Consider the following 19,056-nt stretch of genomic DNA (forward strand, 5'->3'; position numbering starts at 1 on the left):
TATATTTAAAGTGATCCTTTTTAAGACATGCATTTCAAAAATTTATTTAGTTATACAAATATGTTATGTTCATGTTTTAGTGCACCAAGGGAATCAAGTGTTGTAATGTGGCGGCCCTTCGCAGCTCCCCACTGGGCCTCACAAAATGAAGGATGAGCATGATGATCCAGCAGGCTGCACGAGGCCCGCAGCGCTGCCCTCCAATTGGCCACAACCCAGAGCTTAACTGGCCTATCAGGAAAAGCGGATCACAAACACACCAATCAGTGCTGAGAGGGTTTTGACCATGCCCATCAGCTTGAGAATGAAAGCAAGACTGTGAGCCCAATAAAGCTCAGGGTTCTACATTCAACTGGGTTTGTGTAATTCTTTCTGGGAACAGCTTGTTCTTTTTGAGCTAACCTGCCTGCAGCTATTACCTCTCCTGTGCTATAGGCTCTGCAGAGCCATAGCTTGTAGCAGCTAGCTACAGTAACATAAAATCAAGGCAAGCACTCAGCTAGGATCTTATGAAATAGTAGAGCAGTATCCATGGACCTCACTGCTTATTCCTTTCACTTGTGCTCTTAATTTTTAGGTTCTTAATTTTTGATATTCACATGATTCCAAAAGAGACCAGAAAATTTCTATTTGTTGGGTCTATTCATCTGATGTTAAAGAACAGGGTACTCAGCTCTTCTAACTTTGCAGTGGTGCTTCAAGGGGAAAGAAGTTAAAAATCCAGCTAATCATTAGGATTAGTTGTTAGGATTAGTGATTAGGATAAGGGTTAGTTATAGAGATGGATTCAATTATAGTGGAGAAAAGGGAGCTGAAAAGAATGTGCATGCTTATGGTAGAAACAAAAAGAGTGGGACTCATTAGAATACTCTTGTATCGAGCCAATACAAACTAGAAAGCAGAATGGCCTCCTTTACTTAACTAATTTGTGATTAGATGTGAAATACTATTTTCAGTTTTATATTAAGATGCATATATTATTGGCGAAGTTAACTTTGGAGTATTGTGTGCAGTTATGGTCACCTAACTGCAAGAAATATATCAATGTGTGAAAGAGTGCAGAGAAGATTTACAAAGATGTTACCAGGACTTGAGGAACTGAGTTACAGGGAAAAATTACACATGTTAGGACTTTATTCCTTGGAACATAGAAGAATGAAGGGAGATTTCATAAAGGTATACAAAATGAGGGGTATGGAGAGAGTAAATACAAACAAGCTTTTTCCACTGAGGTCAGGTGACATAAGACAGAGTACATGGATTAAGAGTGAAAGGCAAAAGGTCTTGGGGGAAATATTGAGGAAGCTTCTTCACACAGTGGTAGAACAAGGTGCCCTCTGAAGTGGTGAATGCAGGCTCGATTTTGACATTCAAGAAAAAATTGGATAGATACATGGATGCAAGGAGTATGGAGGGTTATATTCCTGGTGCAGGTCAATGGCATTAGGCAGAATAATAGTTTGGAACTGACTATAGATGGGCTGAAGGGCCTGTTTCTATGATGTAGTGTTTTATGGTTCTATATCAGAACCAGATTAAATATTGCAATTTCCAGTTTTTGCAGTATTTTGATTAATTAAACTGTGTGCTAAGAACTTGTTTATCGCCCATCATCGAATAGTACATAGGTTTACCATGTAGCTATGTATGTAACAATTCACGAATACACAATTCACTTTAGCAAGGGTTCTTTGTTCCACTTCTTGGTTTTGCTATTTTTAATCTAGGCTAGCTTCTGAAAGACTGGAAATCCAAATTGTTATGTGGGCAGGACTAAATCCTAGTTTTTTTCAAATAGGTAAAAATCCAATACAGATGGAGAAAGCCCAAATTAAAACCAGTTAGCAATTTTTCAGTCATTTGCACAGTTTCTTTAAAGTCTTTCTCCCTTCCACTTTCTCAAAATCTAACAATTGAGAGGAAATATTTTGACTTTCCTCAGCCATTTTATTATCTTTATGAAAACTGATTGAATAGGCATCAATTATGATGGGTCACAGTTTATTTTTCTTTTTATTTTATTGTTCAAACATTAAAAATAATAAAATGACAAAAGTACTTTGTACATTGTGATACATTTAAAAAAAAACTCCTCAAACAATTATGTTGGGGTGACCCAATTACCAGCAAGCGAACTGGCTCCCAAAATACTATGGAAAACGCAGGAAATTGTCCTGCATCCAACACAGATTTTATCTGGGCTGATGACATCACTTCCTGTCCATGTGACAGAAGCAGTGATGTATATAAGCCCAGCACGCAAGCCTGACAGTGTCAGTCTTACACCAGACTCCACAGCATATACATCAACTTCACAGCGTATACATCAACGTGTACAGCGATTCCATAACATGTACATCAACATCTATAGTAGCTCGATGTTGAATACCTTTTTGCTACACTGGTGACCCCGATGGTCTAAAACAGGAGTGTCAAACTCAAATTCACGGAGGGCCAAAATTAAAAACTTGGACTAAGTCGAGGGCCGAACTAAAAATTTATTGAAAATTTTCAACAACATCTGCATGTTTTCTCTTCTTTCAACATATGTAATGTTAAACTTTTTCTTATTAAAATAAATGTTTAATAATAGTTTTGGATAAACTCTTTCCAGAAGCATTAACAAATGAGAAATAAAATATTCAATAAATAATATTTCTCTATAGAGGATTTGTCAAATGTTGCTAGTGTGCTGTCGAATAGTAAAATCTGAGGGCTATTGAGAATGTGGGAGAATAACATGATTCCTGAAACAATCAAATGGGTGACTGATTGTGGGCATGAACTCTAGCAGGGTTATTTGCCATGCCCTTTTTCCATTGGTACAGATATCCTTTGATTTACACACTTTTCAAGTTTTATGCCTAATGAGCTTGTATCCAGATGCAGGACCATTTTTAACCAGGAATATATTTATCACTGTGACATGAAACTATTGGAAGATCGTTTTATCCTGAGATTAAAGTTCATAATCCTTACTCAGGCCTGTGTGCGGGAGGGCAGGGTTTGCGGGCGATCGGCTTGGACAACGACAGTGCGGGGGCATCGGCTCTCGCTGCAGGGCGGCATCTCGGTGGATCAGCGGCCCCGTCACCATGAGTTGCGGGTCGGCCTGCGGCAGGGAGGGGGAGTGGGCAACGGTCCTGTCGGACCCCCCTTGACCTGCTGAGTTTCTCCCGGACCCCCCTTGACCTGCTGAGTTTCTGCCGTACCCCCCTTGACCTGCTGAGTTTCTCCCGGACCCCCCTTGACCTGCTGAGTTTCTCCCGGACCTCCCTTGACCTGCTGAGTTTCTCCCGGACCCCCCTTGACCTGCTGAGTTTCTCCTGGACCCCCTCCCCTTGACCTTCTGAGTTTCTCCCGGACTCCACCCCCTTGACCTGCTGAGTTTCTCTCGGACCCCCCTTTGACCTGCTGAGTTTCTCCCGGATCCCCCTTTGACCTGCTGAGTTTCTCCCGGATCCCCCTTTGACCTGCTGAGTTTCTCCCGGACCCCCTTTGACCTGCTGAGTTTCTCCCTTCTGGTGTTTTTACGAGAACCACAGACTTTCGCTCATACATTGATGAGGGGGATCAAGGGCCAAACATTGTCAGGTACCTCTCTGCTGGATAAAGGATACGGTTTAACCCGCTGAGTTTCTCCAGTGTTGGGTTTTCACGAGGTAGAGTCAAAGGGCCGAAGGGCCTGTTTCTGATCTGTAATGTTCTACGGACCCTGCTCTTCTTTCCGTGCCGATGTCCCAGGACCTTTCCAGGGCAGTCTCCGCGCTCAGGACCGCGCTGGGTTTCCTGTCAGCGGTGGAGGAGCAGGTGAGTGCGGCTAATCCCGATCCAGCCCACGCCACTCCCGAGATTGGCGGGGGGTTCCACCCTACCTGTCCGACCAGCCTCGCTCTCCACGTGTACTCTGGGCACCCGCCGCTGGTCCGGTGGGAAGACGCAGGGCAGCCGGCGCCCCCATCGCCCGCGGGGAGCCCCAATCTTCCCTCCGGCGTCCCGCTTCCATCTGCAGCTCCAAGAAACGCTGTGCCACTGGGGTTCCGGGCGCTGGGAAGCGGCCTTGGCTTCCCCTGACACCGGCCAGGCCGCGCTGCGGTGGGGGGGTGGGTGGGGGGACACGACAGCGTGTTTATAAAACCACCCACCACTACTTTTCAAGGACCAGGATTTTTCTCTCTCTCTCTCACCCTGGGACACAGCGGTTACTGTGCATGTGCTATACTGGCGTGGCGGCCAGCGGGCCACCTCTAATACATTTTTGATATGATCTTGCGGGCCAAATATAATTATTTGGCCCGCGGGCCAGAGTTTGACATGTGTGGTCTAAAAGATATTTGGACCTCAACATGGAAAATTTTTCTTCGATGCATGCTGAGGCTCTGAAACTGCCAATATTTTGGACTTCACAACCACGTGTTGTGGTTTGACCAAGCAGAAGCCCATTACCAGTTAAGGCAGATAACATCTGATTCCACGTGGTACTGCTACGTACTAAGTGCCCTGGATCAAGAGATGGCATGCCAAGTTTCCAGTTTTCTGCAGCAGCCTTTGGAGGAGGGCAAGTATATGGTGCTCAAGAGTCGCTCATCCATACCTTTGGCCTCTCACAATGTGAGCGACCGACCTGTTTAATTCACTTGGATGCTCATGAATGAAATGCTGGTACTAGCGGAAGGGCATAGGTCCTGCCTCATATTTGAGCAGGCTTTCTTGGAGCAGTTGCCAGAAGATATCCACATGCTGATGGCCGATGAGGATTTCAGTGACCCAGAGAATCACAACTTTTGCTGACCTTCCATCAGATCCCGCTCACAGCAGGACTGTGCATCTCCAACATTAGACTGGCAGCAGGGTTGATCAAATCCGTTGTCAGACCGCGAGAGGGCCAGGAGACAACGGAATGAAGATAGCACCCATTTGGTGTTTCTACCATCAACAATAGGGCGCAGAAACTCACCGCTGCCGACCACCCTGTGTGTTTCAGGGAAACACTAGGGCCAACTGTCACTAGTAGCTGCGGAGGCTGGCCATTGAGATAGCCTTTTATATGTCTGGGATAGACATTCCAGCTGGCATTTCTTGGTGAATAAAGGGGCATGAAACATGTAACAGAAAACGTGGGCCATCAATGAAAGCCGCAAAGCACAGAACTATCCAGACATTTGGCACGTGTTGGATCCACTTCAATTCGGCAATACTAAGTTCACGTGGACATTCACATTGGCTGTAGTTGCACAACCGCTACTGGGAGCTGATTTTCTCAGAGCACATGGCCTGCTGGTTGATCTAGAGGGATGAAGGCTCGTTCATACTAACACTTTCCAGACATCTCCCTAGGTGAGGCTAAGCTGCCAGCCCAGCATTTAGACTCCATGACTCTTTCAGAGAATAAATTCACCAAGTTGCTGGAGGAATTCCGTGCAATAGTTATGCCACAATTCACCTTGGTGATGCCGAAACATAGGGTGCAGCTCCACATACCAACCGAAGGGCCACCACTGCACGCCCGAGCTCACAGGCTCCCTTCAGATAAACTTTGTTTGCCAAATAGGAGTTTGAAAGGATGGAGGACATGGGTACTGTACAACGGTCTGATAGCTCCTTTACCTCCCGCTCCACATAGTGCCCAAGGCCAAAGGCAGATAGAAACCCTGCAGTGATTACCACAGGTTGAACGAGGTTACTGAACCAGATCGTTACCCAGTACTACATTTACAGGACTTCATGTCCAACCTGCAGGGAGCCTGTATCTTTTCCAAGGTGGACCTAGTTTGGGGATATCATCAGATACCTGTCCACCAGATGACATTTCAAAAACTACTATTATTACACCTTTTGGCCTTTCTGAATTCAGAAGGATGCCTTTTGAGCTCAAGAATGCCACGCATATTTTCCAATGTTTAATGGACAGAGTGGGACACAATTTCGAGTTTACCTTCACATACCTAGACAACATACATATCACTAGCCACAGTTGTCAGGAACATCTGCCCCTCCTGCACAAACTTTTCACTTGTTTGAGTTTGGGCTGACCATCAACCCGGCCAAGTGTCAAGATACCGACCATCGACTTTCTGGGCCATAGAATTGACAAACACGGAGCAAAGTCACTACCGGCAAAGGTCAAGGCGATCCGGGCATTCACTAAGCCCAGCACAGTTAAAGGCCTCCAGGAGTTTGTTGGAATGGTGAACTTTTATCGCTGGATTCTACCATCAGCGATTCACTTCATGCACTCCCTCTTTCCCCTGGTATCAGGCAAGACAAGGAATGTCACTTGGAACGAAGAATTGTCGGCAGCGTCAACAGAGACCTTAGGTCAAGGGGTGAATTATGATGCACTCGCAAAAGTGCAACAGGCAGTAGATGAAATTTCATGTTACGGAACAGTAGATTTGAACCTGCAGCTGGAAAAAATTCTGGTAGGCCCAGGGGAGCTCAATCTCCTGTGTGACAATATCTACAGGTTGTCCTCGCCCAATCGTTCTAGTAGCCTGGAGGGCAAGTACACAGGTTGGCAAATTCATCAATCAGAATGACTGTCCTGATGGTAGCAAACAGAATTGTGTGGCATGGCCTTCGAAAACAGGCACTCAAAGTCCAACAACACACAAAAGCCCCACTACAATCTTTTGAGCTGATGTATCAGAGGCTGGACCATTATAGGCCCCCTGCTGGTGTCATGTGGTTCCCGTTTTCTTCTCACTATAGTGAATCGGGCCATGCGGTGGCTAGAGGTGGTTCCACTGGCAGACATGATTACTCACACCTGTGCCAGGGCCCTCATTTCCACCTGGATAGCACATTTTGGTCTGCCAGCACACATCACATCTGACGGGGTTCCCAATTCATATCAAGCCTGTGGTCAGCAATGGCCACCCTGCTTGGAACCAAGTTGCACCACACAACAGCATACCACCCACAATCCAACAGACTAGTAAAAAGGTTCCACAGGCATTTGAAATAGGCCCTTATGGCTCATCTGCATGGACCTAACTGGGTTGACAAATTGCCATGGGTACTCTTGGGCATATGATCAGCACCTAAGGATGATATAGGTGCCTCATCGCAGAGCTGGTCTACGGCTCACCCCTGATGGTTCCAGAAGAATTTGTATTAGGCTCACAAGGACAGGAGGAGACACTTGCAGCAGTCCTAAGCAAGATCTGCGAGAAGCTCTGTTCTTTAGCATCCATAGTAACATCTCAGCATGGTCAGGCCAGGTTCCCCAGAACTTGCAAGTACATTTTCGTACAGAAAAGAGCTCACCAAGCATCATTCCAGTGACCATATGAGGGTCCCTTTGAGATACTAATATGCAATGGTTCAACGTACATTTTGGACATTGGAGGTAAAGAGGAAGCTTTTGCAATTGACTGCCTCAATCCTGACAATCTCTGCTTTGATGGAGAAGAAGGCCGTCCAAACAAAAAATAACAGACTTTGGAGGTCTGCAGAGGGATTGCCAGTTCTTTGTTTGGGGAAGGGGGGGGCGGGGTCATGGGGTGATGCACTTATCAGCAAATGAACTGGCTCCTGAAATGGCTGGCAGATGGGCTGTGGAGAATGCAGGAAATTGACCTGCATCCAACAAAGGTTTTTAATTGATGTCCGTGTGACAGAAGCATGATGTATATAAGCCCAGCATACAAGCCTGGAGGTGTCAGTCTTGCACCAGACACCACAGCATGTACATCAACTCAACAAGTAGAGCGATTCCATAACGTGTACACCAATGGCTATAGTAGCTCAGTGTAGAATACTTCACTACAATGTCATTATTTTTCAATGACAGTGGTGGTGGAGGTTAAATCAATTTAAACAAAAAAAAACTAAGAAAGCTTGAAAACACACAAGGGGGATGTCACTTTTCTGTAGTATGAAACCTTTTGTCACAAATTATTGCTATTCCAAAATAACAACTTGCATTTGTACAAAACAAGGTTTGGAAACTTCAGGAATATAATAAAATTGAAATTTGATACTAAGCCATAACCACAGACTTAGCTAAGACTAAATGTTCACTATCTAGATTAAAGAAATATAAAATAGTAAAGTGAAGGAGAGTTTTGCCAAATTTCCAAATGTTTGACCCAGGCAAAAAAGCTCAACATGGCTGCCATAGGTGGAGCAATTATAAAATTTTTTTTTGCTCTCTTGATGGTACAAAGATTGAAGTTTGGAAGGATGAATGAGATCTCAGAAATACAAGAATGGAACAAAGTTACAGAAACAATTAAAAACATAAATGATACTGTTTAAGCAGCAAGCCATCTCAAGTAGGCAAATACAAACATCATACATGAATTGGACGACGCCCTATTATGATTTGAGTGAGAGTTCTTGTTATGTATTCCTGGTTTTAGTAATACACAAGTACGCAGAGTCGTGAAGCTTCTTTCATAGTTTAATACATGTTAAAGATGGTTTTCCTCCAGTACTGTATATAGGAGTGACATTATCATACTCAGCGCGATGACATCATTTGCACTCAAGGCATATATACATAACAGTGATAAGCCCAACATTAATCCTGGCATAGAAGGAAGACATCACAAGAATAGTCATACCCTGAAGGCAACAAATGCCTGGATGATGATACTCAATCAACTGAGAATATTGCAGAACTGGCAGACATTGAGGAAGTGGAAGTTTTAATGATAGAGTAGATTATAGGGACATTCCAAAGACAATAACTTCAGAGGATTTTCTGAAACTGGAACTATAACTAAGGATCTGAATTGTTGGCAGGGACCAAAGGCAAAAATAAAAATCAAATAAACACTGTATGACCAAAGTAGGTCAAGGGCTTGATGCTATGTGCATGCAAATAGTAATGTGTGATATGGACATAATAGAAACAAATATGGAGAGCCTTTGAAATGGTGTAGACTTGAAAGTAAACAACTTTAAAAAGAGCCTGGAGTGTGGGCTCGGGTCATTGTGATCTCAGAACCATTGGAGTAGGAGGAGGGACTCAAAAGGAGTGAGGGATTCATTGAGAACAGGGAATGTAGAAAATCAGCCAAGCTGAGTGATGTTTAAAAAGTTTTAAAAAGGTTTTTAAAAAAAAAGCTCAGAGGGCAACTGAAGGATGAAACAGTGTTGATTTGTGGGAGTGAGTACTTGTGATAATTGGCAGGGACAAATAAAGGGAGGGTTAGCTAAAGAGGAGCAGCCAGTATGAGAGTGGCCCAGCATAGGAGTGGAGCTTTGAGGCTTTGGCTCGAGAGGCTTCAGTAAGCAGAGGCTGAGAAAGAGCTTACTTTCAGTGATGTAAGGTTGGTAGTTTTCTTTAATTAATTTAATTAACTTAGGAGTAGGTAATGGAGCCAGTGGTTAGGGAAGCCCAGTGCTCCAACTTTAGGATGTGGGAAGACAAGGATATCATGTTTGTTCCTGATGACTACACCTGCAAAAGGTGCAACCAGCTGTAGTTCCTGACAAACCGAGTTAGGGAACTGGAGGCGGACGAACTTTGGATCTTAAAGGAGACAGAGGTAGTGATGGACAAGAGTTTCAGGGAGGCAGTGACCTCTAAAAAGTCAGGAGACAGGTAAATGGGTGACTGTCAGGAGAGGGAAGAAGAAGAGGCATAAAGAGCAGAACACCCTGTGGTCATTCCTCGCAACAAGTATACTGTTTTAGATATTGTTTGATGGGGGGGGGGGGTAGAAAATGGTCTACGGCGTAGAGGCTGGACCCCTGGCTCAGAAGCCAGATATCATGGGGGAATGACATAAAGAGAAGAAGGGATGAGGTCCTGAGGAGGAATATAGGGAGTTAGGAAAGATATTAAAAAGCAGGACCTCAAGGGTAGTAATCTCAGGATTGCTGTCTGTGCCACATGCCAGAGAGTGTTGGAACAGGAAGTTGTGGCAGATGAATGCATGGCTGAAGATTTGGTGCCAGGGGCAGGGGTTCAGATTTGTGGATCATTGGGATCTCTTCTGGGGAAGGTCTGACCTGTACAAAAAAGATGGGCTGCACTGAACTGGGGACCAACATCCTAGCAGAAAGGTTTGCTAGAGCTGTTGGGGAGGCTCTAAAATAGTTTGGCGGGGGTGGTGGAAATCAGAATGTGATTGCAGAGATTAGGGTAGAAGAACAAAAGCATGATGCTGAGTTGACGAGGAAGGACAGGCAGGGGACAAAATAAAGGTAGCCAGTTAGTGCTTGAAACGTGTCTATTTCAACGCTAGGAATATTAGGAATAAAGGGATGAACTTACAGCATAGATCAGTACGTGGAACTACCATGTGGTGGCCAATACTGAAACTTGGTTGGAGGAAAGGTAGATTGGCTGATGCAGGTACTTGGGTTTAGGTGTTTTAAAAAGAATAGGATGGGAGGTAGATAAGGGGGATGAGGGGGAAGTAGCATTACTGGTTAGGGATAGTAACACGGCTATAGAAAGGGAGGACGCTGCAGGGCGAATGTCCACTGAGTTGGTGTGGGTGGAAGTCAGAAATAAGAGTAGTTTTTCGGCCCTCCAAATAGCCCTCAGGACACGGAGGAGCAGATAAGCAGGCAGATTTTGAAATAATGTGGGAAATATAGGGCTGTAGTAATGGGTGATTTCAACTTCCCTAATAATGACCGTCACCTACTGACTGCAAGAGGGATAGATGAGGCTGAATTTGTCAGGTGTGTACAAGAAGAATTCCTGACACAATATGTGGACTGGCTGGGTAGAGGAGAGGCTACACTGGATCTGGTTCTGGAGAATGAACCTGGTCAGATGCCGGACCTCTCAGAGGGGGAGCATTTTGGTGAGAGTGACCACAGCTCACTTAGCCTCAACATAGCTATGGAAAAGGATTAAAAACAGTCAAAGTGGGAAAGTGCTTAACAGGGGAAGGGCTAATTATAAAGGGATGAGGCAGGAACTAGCGAGAATAAATTGGAAACAGATGATTAAGGGTGAAAGCTCAGAAGTAATGTGGAGGAAGTTTAGAGACCAATTGTTCAGGGTTCAAGATAGGTTTGTCCCACTGGGACAAGGAAAAGATGGTAGAAAAAGGGAACTGTGGCTGACAAAACAGGTTCAAAAGAAAGAAGCATACATTAGATATAGGAAACAAAGGGCTCATGAGAAGTACATGGTAGCCAGTAAGGAGCTTAAGAAAGGACTTAGGAGAGCTCAAAGGAGACATGAGAAGGCCTTGGCTCATAGAATTAAAGAGAACCCCAAGGTGTTCTATCCGTATGTAAAAAAAAAAGAAGGATGATGAGAATGAAGGTGGGGCACTAAAGGATAAAGGAGGCAACATGTGCCTGAAGGCAGAGGAGGTTGGGGAGGTCATTCATGAATACTTTGTGTCAGTATTCACAAAAGGACCTTGATCATGGTGAGATTGAAATTGAACAGGCCTGTGTGCTGGACAATGTGGACATTAAGTTAGTGGAAGTGTTGGATTTTCTTAAAAACATCACTATTGATAAGTCCCCAGGGCCAGTCGTGACATACCCCAGGCTGCTCTGGGAAGTGAGGGAAGGTGCCAGAGGATTGGAGAATGGCAAATTCAGTCCCCTTATTACAAAAGGCAATAGGGAGAATCCTGGGAATTAGAAACCGGTGAGTCTTACGTGCAAACTATTGGAGAGGATTTTTAAGAATAGGATCTATGAGCATTTGGAGAAGTACAGTCTACTTAAGGTTAGTCAGCATGGCTTTGTGAAGGAAAGGTCATGCCTCAAGAGCCTAAATGAGTTTTTTTGAGCAGGTAACAAAATAAATTGATGAAGATAGGACAGTAGATGTGGTCTACATGGATTTTAGCAAGGCATTTGACAAGGTCCCCCACAAGAGAAATGTAATTGAGATTGTTTTAAAAAAAAATCTAATCTGTTGATATTGGAAAAAAAGTGAGTATTTGGTAAACCTTATTTAACTGAAAGTTGTTCACACTCTTAAGTAACTGACCATTAACCCTGTACTCAGCCTTCTGGTTTGTCCTTCCAAAGTTCATCAATTCACAGGATTGAAATCAATCTGCCACTTTTCTGCCGAACTCTGCTTCCTGTCTATATTCTTTTGTAACCTTTGACAACCTTAAGCTCCATCCACAACTCCTCCAACTTTCATGTCATCCGCAAACTTATTGACCCAGCCTTCCACCTCTTCATCCAGGTCATTTATAAAAATCACAAAGCGCAGGGGTCCCAGAACAGATACTTTCATCCCTCCACTAGTCAATAACCTCCAGGCAGAATACTTTCCTTCCACTACTACTCTCTGCTTTCTTCGTACAAGCCAATTTTTTAAACCACACAGCCAAGGTTCCACTGATCCTGTTCCTTATGACTTTCTGGATGAGTCTCTTGTGGGGGACCTTGTCAAATGCCTTGCTAAAATCCATGTAGACCACATCTACTGTCCTATCTTCATCAATTCATTTTGTTACCTCCTCAAAAACTCAATTAGGCTCTTGAGGCATGACCTTTCCTTCACAAAGCCATGCTGACTAACCTTGAGTAGACTGTACTTCTCCAAATGCTCATAGATCCTATTCTTAAAAATCCTCTCCAATAGTTTGCACACCACTAACGTAAGATTCACCGATTGATAAGAATGTAATTGCTGTAATTTTTAATTTACAACCTTTCTATAATGGTTCATTATCTAACGTTTATGATATGTTGTTGGGAATAAGAGAGGCTCCCTTAGATAAAATTTAAAAAAGCTTGGGAAAAGGACCTACAGCTTTTAATTCCTGAAGAAACTTGGAATGTAATTTTCAAATCAGTTAATATCTGTTCTTTATGTGCCCACCACTCTCTCCTACAATTTAAAGTAGTCCACAAGGCTCACATGTCCAAAGTCAAACTATCTCATTTATAGGTGGATATATCTCCTCATTGTGATAAATGCAACAATGGAGATGTTTCATTTATGACGTTTACACTGCCGCTGAGAAGCTTAAAATTTGCGCAATTTTCCCATAATGCAGGCTGTGTTAAAAAGTTGGAACAGAATAGCTAATTTCCATCCTGGCATTTTTCCTGCAGAAGCCCTAGACTGAACTGCAGGCTGAATGCAAAAATATGCCCGATCGCCTCATACTTAGACCTCACCATCCAGCCACCCACCCCCCCCCCCCCCACCACCAGCTGTCTGTCAGTCCCCGCAATCTAACTCCGATGTGGCAGCAGGGATGCAGTACTGCTGAGCCTGGAATTTACCAGAGTGCCGCACCAGATTGCAGTGTCAGCTCAATGTGGGAGCAATGGCTGTCTTCCTAACCCATAATCCCTGACACAGCTCGAATCACTCTGCCAATGCCAGAGATATGCACAGCGGTTCCAGCTGCGTGGGGGTTTATAGGTAAGGAAGATGGCCATTGGTCCCGCATTGAGCCAGCCATCGCTTGCTTCTCTCCCACTGCGTGCTCAGGCCGAGAGTCACTTTTCCACCAAAGGTAAGAGAGGGCGCCCACGGGGTCAGGGATGATGGGGCACGGGGACAGGGGACTGGGGAGGGCATCTCCCTCTGAAAATGGAGAATACTTGAACAACATTTTAAAAACTCCGTTATACTTGGCAGTAACTTTCAGTAAAATACCACAACTGTGTAAACGCCCTGCCTGTGTGAACAGCCATTCTGGAGGTAAGTATGCTTATTTATTACTGGAAATTAACATTACTTATGTGTAAAAACCGTAAATAATTCATATGTTCTGGACACGCCAGAGTCTTGAGAAATATTGGATCGAAGTATTTCAAACTTTCTCTGCACTTGATGGAGAGAGTGATACAACTTTAGCGACATCTGAGCTGCATGTATTACCTTTTATTTCTCTTATGGCTAGGTGGGCGGTGTGGCTCAGATGGAGGGAGGTTACCCTGCCTAATCATTCTCAATGGCTATGTGATGCCATGTCATGTTTAAACTTACAGAAGATTAGATGCTGAATTTCCAATTTGAATTTAAAATTTGAAACACTGTGGGGATCCTTTTTGAATTTTTAAATGATCTTTAATTTGTTACGCAAATAGAAATGTGGACTAATGAGGTAATTTATCACTCTGATAAGAATTCTCCCTTTTCCTATTTTTTTTGGCCAAACAGCTTCCATCTTTGTAGTGGGTTTAGATTTTCCTTTTTTAAAATAAATTAAAATAACATAAATAATCTGTTTGATTAAAATATGGAGTACCTTGGATGAAATGATACAATTTAAGTGTAATGCATCTTTTTGAATTTTAACATAAATCCATATGCACACTGTATTTTTGGATGTGAAATTTCAATGTTAATAAAAATATTGAAAATATAAAAGAGTGTGGATGAACAGAAGGACTTTGGGATTCAAATCCATACATCCGTCAAGGTCGCCGCACAGGTTGATAGGATAGTTAAGAAGGCCTATGGGATACTGGGAATCCTTAATAGGAGAATTGAATTCAGGAGTCGAGAGGTCATGTTGCAACTCTACAAATCTCTGATAAGACCACACTTAGAGTATTGTGTTCAGTTCTGGTCACCTCATTATAGGAAGGACGTGGAAGCTAGAGAAAGGGTGCAGAGGAGATTAACAGGATGTTGCCTGGATTAGGAAACAAGACTTATGAGTCAAGGTTAGCAGAACTGGAATTTTTCTTTTTGGAGCATTGAAGAATGAGAGGAGACTTGTTAGAAGTCTACAAGATTATGAGGCATAGATAGGGTGGAGAGCCAGCACCTGTTTCACAGGGCAGGATCAGCAAACACCTATGCACAAAGTTAAGGGAGGGAAATTTAGGAGAGACATGAGGGTTAAGTGTTGTTACACATAGTTGAGGGTGCCTGGAATGCCTTGCATTGGTGGTGGAGGCTGAAACATAGGGGGCATTTAAGAGACTCTTAGACACAAGGATGAAAGAAAAATAGAGAATTATGGGGTAGGGAGGGTTTAGTACATTTTTTTTAAAAAAGGAAGGACACAACAAGAAGGGCCAAAGGGCCTATAACGTGGGGTATTATTCTATGTTCTAACATATTCTATATATTTAATCCCTTAGTTAATTGCTGAAGTCATGGAACAGAATTGAAAGGATAGACTTTCAGGAATCAATGACAAAAAAAGTGGAATTATGAAACTTAATTACTCAAACAGAAAACTGTAAAATGATATTGATACAAATGTAATGGTTTCCTGTTAATTACAGAACAAACAGATTAAAGAAGTGCAATCTGAATTAAAACAATATTGTACCACCAGCAGGAATTTAATATTAACATTCTCTAAGTGTACAAGTATTTTCATTCTCTACTGTAAAGAGAATGCAAATTTTTGCATTAAACTAAACCAGAGTACATTACAGAAGGAGAATGGTGCTGAGAAAGAGAGCAAGTAATTAATATTCCTTCAGATTCAAATGATATGATCTGTAGCGTAGGTGTTTAGAATTTGTTAAATACATTCTGATCATATGGTATGTTTTAATAACTGATCAAAATTTTAGATCTTAACCAGAGGCCCTGTATTTTCTTCCATATCTGCAAAATAAAACTAAACATGAACTTTTCCTGCATTCATTTTTAATTGTTTAGCTAATATTTATCAAGATATTAGAAACCCATATCAGAAAATCTCAATTTAGATTACTGAGAAACAGCTTCTTCCCACAGGCAGTGAGACTGCTAAATGACAAAATGAACTGCTCACACTAACTCGACAATTTGTTAGACAATATTTATTTATATTTATACATATACATTGTTCTGCATGTGTATCACTTGTCTGTATGTGTGTTACATCTGGTTGTGTGTTTGGACATTTGCACCGAGGACCGGCGAATGCAGTTTTGTCAGTTTGTACTTGTGAAATTAAATGATAAATAAACTTGACATCACATACACCCTAAGGTTATTTTTTTCTGCGAGTGAGGCAGAATTACCTTTATTGGTAGTGCAAAAACTGTACACAGCATATATATGTAAACAAATAAAGAATTGTAAATAGATAATGAATGTAAACAAACTGTAACAGAGAATTTAAAAAAATCAAGTCCTTAAATTAGTCCCTGATTGAGTTTATTGTTGAGGGGTCTGATGGTGGAGGGGAAGCAGCTGTTCCTGAACCTGCTGGTGTGAGTCTTTTAGCACCTATACCTCTTTCCTGATGGCAGGAGCAAGAACAGAGCGTGTACTGGGTGATGTAAATCCTTGATGATTGCTGCTGTTCTCTGACAGCAGTGTTCTCAGTTGACATCCTCAAGAGTGGGAAGGGTTTTACCTGTGATGTCCTGGGCTATGTCTACTACGTTTTGGGAGGACTTTTCAATCAGGGGTATTGGTGTCCCCATACCAGACAATGATGCAGCCAGTCAGCACACATTCCACCATGCATCTGTAGAAATTTGCCAGGGTTTCTAGTGTCATACCAGATCTCCGCAAATTTCTGAGGAAGTAGAAGTGCTGACGTGCTTTCTTCATGATGTAATTGGTATGCTGGTCCAGGAAAGATCCTCTGAGATAGTAACTCCTAAGAATCACTGGATTGTAAATCCCTGGCTTTCTGTTCCTGAACTTAACATTCAGCTCTTTAGTCTTGTTGTTATTGAGGGCAAGGATGTTATTGGTGCACTTTTCAGCTGTTTTCAATCTCCCTCCTGTATGCTGACTTATCACCTTTCTTTATACAATCCACTACATGATATTATTGTTGTACCAAGCCACACAGTCATAGGCATAAAGTGAGTAGAACAGGGGGCTAAAAACACAGCCCTGTGGTGCTCCGGTACTGATGGAGATTGTGCAGATGTCTTTACTAATCCTCACTGATTGTGGTCTGGAAGTAAGAAAATCCATTATCTAATTACACAGTGGAGTGTTGAGTTCCAGGTCTTGGAGTTTGCTGATCAGTTTTATGGGGACGATGGTGTTAAATGCTGAATTGTAGTTGATAAAGAGCATCCTGATTTATGCATCTTTGCCATCCAGGTGTTCCAGCATTTTGTGTGTAGTCAGTGAGATGTCAGTTACTACCATAGGCAAATTGGAAGGTATCCAGATCACTGTTCAGACAGGAGCTGATATGCTTCATCACCAGTGTGACAGAATATAGGTATGTTTTTGAGAGATAAATTGGGGCAGATTTTAGTGTAAGTCACTTACAAACACTTTAAAACAGATTTTATTTAAAATACTGGAGCTCTGCTCATGCTAGACATGTCAGCCCCAGAGCTTTTGCAAAAGTTTTGGAGAGTGCCTAAGAGACTTCACTAATGAATTGTTGTTTACAGAAAGGTCACAAATGAAAGAGCTTGTCAGAGCTGCATTGGCCTGGAGTGGAACTTGGTATTTGAGGAGGGTCATGTGGTTTTGCAAGCAGAGAGAGTAAAAACGTTTTAGAGAGAGAGAGAGAAAGAGAGAGAGAATTCAGTTTGGCAGTGCTACAGTCAGCAGCAGCAACTGGGACTGGAACAGGACAAGCTGGAAAACCCCATTTGAAAACAGATCAGCCTGGTCAAAGACCTTGTGGTTCATGCAAGAGGAGAGGACTGGCTGTCTCATGTTTCACTTGGAATAAGAGAGATAAAAAGGCACTCTGTGGTGACCTGAAAGAAAGAGGTTATCATCTGGAGAACCCTGAGGGGGCAAGTTTCTTCGGCAAGACACTGAAGTGGCTGATTTAAAAAGGAATCAATTGTGGGTGTCAGCATACAATGAATCTCACTCTGAAAACTGACAAGAACCTTCCTGAGCAGTAACCATTTACCTTTCAAGCACCAAAGCCTGGTGAACTTTATAAATGTTAAATTCTGTGCAACCAGTGAACTTGGAGGAATGAAAAGCGAGATTGGACTGTGAATCAAAGAACTTTTCTGAACTTACACACACATTACATACGTGTGTGCTTAGAATTAGAAGGGGGTTAAGTTAGGTTAGTTAAGTCAATAGTGATAAGTTCAAGTATGATTCTGTTTTCAGGTTTACAGATAATTAAAAGCAACTTTTGTTTAAGTAACCATTTGTCTTGGTGAATATCTATTGCTGCTGGGTTTTTGGGTCCTCTGGGCTCGTAACACCAGCCTTTCAAAACACTTCATCACTGTTGATATAAGTGCTACTGGTCAATAGTCATTAAGGTAGGTTACTATACTCTTCTTGGTATGATTGATGCCTGTTTGAAATAGGTGGGTACCACACCCTGCTGGAGTGAGATATTGAAGATATCCATGAACATATTGAACTTACTGGTTGGTGTTGTAATCAGAATGGAATTTTTAAGGAGTATTTAAGAGAGTCAATATGATCAATTCAAAATAGTTTCATGACTATTGTTGCCTTATGCAATCAAGATGGAAGCACAGCTGTAGCCTGCAGCAGCCTCTCTGGGCCGGGTGTTACAGGAACCCCACCCCCTCAAGTAGGCCCTATGCTCAATCCTTGAGCTGACAAGAATGGAGCCTGGAACACGGAGTCAAATGTTGAGATTTGGGGAGCACCAAGCAAAAGCAGTCCTCCAAAAGAGGCAGTGAAGTGTACAGACCCAACCACTGGGTCAAAAGGACTCAAAAGGCTGAAAGTATTGAGGCTTCTGCTGGGGCGATGTGGCCTTCAACGGCCGAGTTGATGTTGCCGGGGTCATGGAGATGGTGTGGTGCAGTCAGAGAAGGTATCCCAAGGTGTTTGAAGAAGCAGAGTTGGAGGAGGTGACCCGAGTTGTCTGGAGTGGCAGAGTCATGGGGCCAGTTCAGGGGTCACATGAGGGAAGATGCCATGGCTTCGACCTCAAGAGACGGCAAACTGTGAGAGTGGTTTTCCCTTTAAAAGACAATTTAACAGATGCTGGGAAAACCTGGCCTTGATGGCAACGCGGTAGTAGCCTGCAGTGGACACTTCAGATCAGGTGCAGTCTCTAGCAGACATTTTAACACCCTAAAGACACATTTCGACTTCTGTAACCATGGCCCAGCCTCTGAAAATCAATGAATTGTGGCGCTTTAAAAAAAAAAAATACATTTTAAGTTGTTGTGTGTAATTGGAGATGTATGTGTAAGAGAGATGGTGATATTTCACTGTCCTGTGGGGATATAGTGCTGGCTAAGGACCAAGATGGTGGCACA

The 19,056-nt window shown here is 42.9% G+C and overlaps 1 protein-coding gene across 2 annotated transcripts in view; it reads right to left on the minus strand.

The window, feature by feature from the left end:
* Positions 1 to 19,056, minus strand: part of upf3a (UPF3A regulator of nonsense mediated mRNA decay) — a 95,333-nt gene that overhangs the window by 53,147 nt on the left and 23,130 nt on the right. The window lies entirely within an intron of this gene.

This window comes from Narcine bancroftii, chromosome 7 (assembly GCF_036971445.1).
Source record: "Narcine bancroftii isolate sNarBan1 chromosome 7, sNarBan1.hap1, whole genome shotgun sequence".
Classification (NCBI taxonomy): Eukaryota; Metazoa; Chordata; class Chondrichthyes; order Torpediniformes; family Narcinidae; genus Narcine; species Narcine bancroftii.